The sequence below is a fragment of the Schistocerca gregaria genome, chromosome 9 (assembly GCF_023897955.1).
Source record: "Schistocerca gregaria isolate iqSchGreg1 chromosome 9, iqSchGreg1.2, whole genome shotgun sequence".
In the NCBI taxonomy this organism is placed as follows: Eukaryota; Metazoa; Arthropoda; class Insecta; order Orthoptera; family Acrididae; genus Schistocerca; species Schistocerca gregaria.
Genome location: NC_064928.1, coordinates 176,594,840 through 176,600,355, shown reverse-complemented (window position 1 = coordinate 176,600,355; position 5,516 = coordinate 176,594,840).

The window sequence follows — 5,516 nt, the reverse complement described above, 5'->3', positions numbered from 1 at the left end:
GAGCCAAACAGAACTTGGATGGCGTGTACAGGTACAGCTTCCAATGCAGCTTCAACACAATACCACAGTGCATCAAGAGTGGCGTATAGTGACGAGCCAGTTGCTCGGCCATCATTCACCAGATGTTTTCAATTGGTCAGAGATTTGAAGAATGTGCTGGCCAGGGGAGCAGTCGAACATTTTCTGTATTTCTGTATCCAGAAAGGCCCGTACAGCACCTGCAACGTGCGGTCGTGCACTATCCTGCTGAAATATAGGGTTTCGCGGGGATCGAATGAGGGGCAGAGCCACGGGACGTAACACATCTGAAATGTAACGTCCACTGCTTATGTGCCGTCAATGCGAACAAGAGGTGACCGAGACGTGTAACCAATGGCACCCCATACCATGACGCCGGGTGATACGCCAGTATGGCAAAAACGAATACACGCTTCCAATATGCGTTCACCGCGATGGCGCCGAACACGGATGCGACCATCATGATGATGTAAACAGAACCTGGATTCCTACGAAAAAATTACATGTAGCTATTCGCGCACCCATGTTCGTCGTTGAGTACATTGCAGGCGCTCTGTGATGCAGCGTCAAAGGTAACCGAGCTGACAGTCCATGCTGCTGCAAACGTCGTCGAACTGTTCGTGCAGATGGTTGTTGTCTTGCAGACGTTCCCATCTGTTGTCTCAGGGATCGAGACGTCGCTGCACGATCCGTTACAGCCATGCGGATAAGATGCCTGTCATCTCGACTGCTAGTGATTAGTGACACGAGGCCGTTGGGATCCAGCACGGCGTTCCGTATAATCCTCCTGAACCCATCGATTCCATATTCTGATAACAGTCAGTGGATCTCGACCAACGCGAGCAGCAATGTCGCGATACGATAAACCGCAATCGCGATTGGCTGCAATCCGACCTTTATCAAAGTCGGAAACGTGATGATACGCATTTCTCCTCCTTACACGAGGCATCACAACAACGTTTCACCAGGCAACGCCGGTCAACTGCTGTTTGTGTATGAGAATTCGGTTGGAAACTTTCCTCATGTCAGCACGTTGTAGGTAGCGCCTTCGGCGCCAAACTTGTGTGAATGCCCAGAAAAGCTAATCATTTGCATATCACAACATCTTCTTCCTCTCTGTTAAATTTCGCCTCTGTAGCACGTCATCTTCGTGGTGTACCGATTTTAATGGCCAGTAGTGTAAAAATCTTGCGTGCATTGAAACCTGTAAAGGGGTGAATTTTTTTTCTTTCAGTTTATTTCGAAACGGTACTGCAGTATCATAGACGTCAGCACGGGATGGCATTACCAGATAAAACAGGCTTCAAAAACCTTAAAACGACAGCCAATACCAAAGCGCTACTTCGAAATGGATTTCCCCATCCCCCGTCGAGTCTCGAACACGTTTGGACAGAGTACAAGCTACTACGATGATCGTGGATCCCCACATTGGAGTCTGAATGTGTGAGACATTTCCTGAGAAACGGATGGATCGTCATGGCCCCATGGCAAAGCCCCTGTGATCTATCGGTGTCACGCCATTATACATCTTTTTGTGGGGCTACATCTATGATCGAAGGCACACAGTACCAATCCACGACATTACTAACCTCCCTCTACGGATCACTGAAGCAATCATTGTATCTGTAGTGCTGACCAGTACATGGCAAAGCTCTAATTTCGCCTCGATAATCTGCGAACGACGCGCTGGGGAGACAGTGAAATTCTGGCAGGAGAGGAAAAAGACCTGTAAAAGGATGATAAAAGCTTTACAGCATACCACGATGCTCTGTCCCTAACACTTTCCAGGTTTTTTTCAGATCATACCAGGACATAATGAACTTCCCGTATTTTATCGATACTGCTAGACATTGTTGTAACATAGCAGAAATTGTAGGGCATCAGAACGCCATGACCAATAAGAGTGTGTAACGAAGCAGGGTTGCCGACTGCTGTCCTGTTTTGGTTTTACACTTCTTCAGTCACTTAGTTAAGCAAGGAACTTTTTTTTTTTTTTTTGACTACTCAGATTCCGCCTACAGATTCGGTGGCCTTCAGCCTCAGAGCACAGAATTCAGAAATAGTTTGGTCGTCCGGTAGCGTTGTCGCTTCCCACGCCCGAGTTCCCGGGTTCGATTCCCGCCGGCGTCAGGAATTTTCTCTGCCTCGTGATGACTGAGTGTTGTGTGACGTCCTTAGGTTAGTTAGGTTTAAGTACTTCTAAGTTCCAGGGGACTGATGACCATACATGTTTACGAGTCCCATAGTGTTCAGAGCCACTGTTCAGAAATAGTTTAGATAAAATTCCCCTAGAAAAAATCTAATATTTCAGTAATTCTAATGTCTGTTCTGAAAGTAATGATCTAATTAGTTTTATTGGAAATGCATCCAATTAAAAGTTATGACGTATATTGTGCAATACATATTAAGTAAAATTCGAGTGAGGTAATAGATCGAATTCAGCTATAAGACTGCATTCAAAAGAAAGCCTAAATTTTACTGAGTCCAGCAAAGTATTTAAATTAACCTAAAGTCTGTTAGTTAAATAGATATTAAGACTTGAATCTGTAACCTGTATGAGTTTCAGTGCCAGTTGTGACCAAACTACTGAATAATTCCAAGATCTGTTTTGATACTTTTGCTACCTATATTTTTCTACGTAAAATGACTCCAGTCTCACTTTTTAAGTGCATGAATTAAGAATTAAGTAAATTAAAATAAGTAAAAATTATTGTTCAAGAGGGCTGCCATGGTTATAAGTCGGGAATTCCCACCGCGGATGCATAAGTTAGTTCTGATACAACTCATTCATGTTATTTAAGTAATAAAACCCAATAGTTAACTTCAAAACCAATTAGAAAGTATCATTTTAACCCTGGGAAACTATAAACTATATTAACAGAAATAGTCAAATATTCAAGCACTCATCTATATAAGGTCCGAGCTGGCGCAGTTCTCAGTTAGTTCTCGGTCAGATTCTCACGGAGCAAAATTGCGGCAAGTCGTTGCCGGAATGTGATGTGATGTGATAATATTTGAAACAGAAGCTTAACTTTTCCGGTCGGTACCGAAAAAGTGTAATTGTATTCGGCTTTGAACATTTAACGCGTATTGTGAACAATGTTTAAGACTGGAAGTTTTTGACCTACCTAATGTTGCGATTATCAAGTGTAAGAGGCCTGGTCACATGAATAATGTGTGTGTGAGTGATAACAAATAAATCGCACTGTGGTTCTCATAAGTGCTCAACAATGAATACGGTCATGACTTTTGATTTTAGAAAACATAATGTAGGATCCTGGCTTCTTAATTGCAGTGTGAGTTAGGTGAGACTGACGCAGCTACCGAGAAGACAATATTGAATAAGCAAAGCAAGGTAGGTCAGGAACACTGCGCTCTATCTACTGGGTGAGGAAATTTTTCACTACATCCGGTTGTGACGTGAGCTTTAAGTGTCACTCATACAAGGATTCAGCCCGGCACGTTACAACCTGATTTTCACAGAAGGCAAAATGCGATGGCCTCGAGGCTCATCACGAGCTTTTCGGAAACTGCACGACTTTTTGGGAGTTGTAAGAGTGCTGTGGTGAGTGTTTTCAACACGTGGCAGAACCAAGGTGAAACCACGGCAGAAGGTCATGGGGTTGGGCGGACCCATCTCGTTACAGATGTCGGACGTCGTAGGCTGGACAGACTGGTAAAACAGGACAGGCGGCGAACTGTGGTGTAACTACCATCAGACATTAATGCTGGGCAGAGTACAACAATGGCTGAACACACAGTGCACCGAACACTCCTGACAACGCGCCTCTGCAGCCGACGATCCATTCATCTGCCAATGGTAACACCACGAAATCGGCACTGGACTTTGCCACAGTGGCAGAGCGTTCCATGGTCTGATGAAGCACGATTCCTCGTTTATCAAGCCACTGGTAGGCGCGATCCGTCGTATTCCAGTCGAGCAACCGCTTGACACGTGCGCTTCCAGGATGGAGACAAGCTCGTGGCGGCTTCTCTATGGTCTGGGGAACATCCACGTGGGCATCCATGGGTCCATGGAGCTCGTGCGTGGCACCATGACGGCCGAGGAGTATCGTACACTTGTTGCAGACCACGTACAGCCCTCCATAATAATCGTGTTTCCTGAGAGCAGTGACACATTTCAACAGTATAATGTGCCACGTCACAAGGAAGGGTGTGTGATGGAATGCTTCGAGGAAAACAGTGGCGATTTCCAGTTAATGTGATGGTCCCCCTACTCGCCGGATCTGAGATCGATCGAACACACCTGGGATGTGATTGAACGTGGCGTCAGAGCTCATCGCCCCCCTCCTCGGAATTTACGGGAATTCTGTGTAGCCATGTATGGAAGTGAAACGTGGACGACAAATAGTTTAGACAAGAAGACAATAGATGCTTTCGAAATGTGGTGTTACAGAAGAATGCTAATGATTAGATGCGTGGATCACATGTGGCAAAACTTGACTAGAAGAAGGGATCGGTTGGTAGGACATATTCTGAGACATCAAAGGATCACCAGTTTAGTATTGGTATGCAGAGTGGAGGGTAAGAATCGTAGAGGGAGACCAAGAGGTGAATACACTAAAAAGATTCAGAAGGATGTAGGTTGCTGTAGGTACTGGGAGATGAAGAAGCTTGCACAGGATAGAGTAGAATGGAGAGCAGCATCAAACCAGAGCCTGGACTGAAGACCACAACAACAACATGTGTTGTTCATGCCAAATCCGTGTTAACGTTGCTTATTAAATTACTGCCCTATATCGTACTTGCGAAACAGAATTTCAGTGTCAAGTAAATTCAATCCCAATAGTTTACTTACTTTACGAACAGTACAAGTTTTTGGTACATTTTTGCCAAAGTAGACTGTGCAACGGTTTCCTTTCATATAACAGCAGTTTACTCATAACTAATACAATCTTGGTTCGAACCCCGTTCGTTATGCTATTGCTACCTTTCAGTAATAGTCCGACACGTTAAACATTATCAACAGAAACAGTCAAATCTAATTCCTATCGTAGGAGTAACATTATCGTTGCCGCTGTGTTCAGTGCCGCCTGTGTTGTCGACCTGGCCTGTTCCGCTCATGTGCTGTGATTGTTTTTGCTTGCGCTGTTTTGTTCTTGTTTTTCCTTTTTTATGATGGCAAGTTGAAATGAAAATCGTTTAGCTGCGAAATTTTGTTTTACACTCCGTAAAAAATGCTGCTGAAACTGTCTTAATGTTGAAAAGAGCTTGTCAAGATGACGCTACGAGGAAAACTTAAGTGTACGAGTGGTTTGCTCGATGTAAAAATTGCGACATATCGACTGATAATAAACCTCGTGCTGCATATCTATCAACTGCCCGAATCGACGAAAAAATGTAAAATAAATTCTAGAGCTTCTGCTCACAGAACGTCGATGGACAACTGATCGACTGTCAGAGATTAACTGATTATCTTGAAGTTCGGTTCAGCGAATTTTAACGGAAAAGGTGCGAATGGAAAGGTTTTCTGTCAA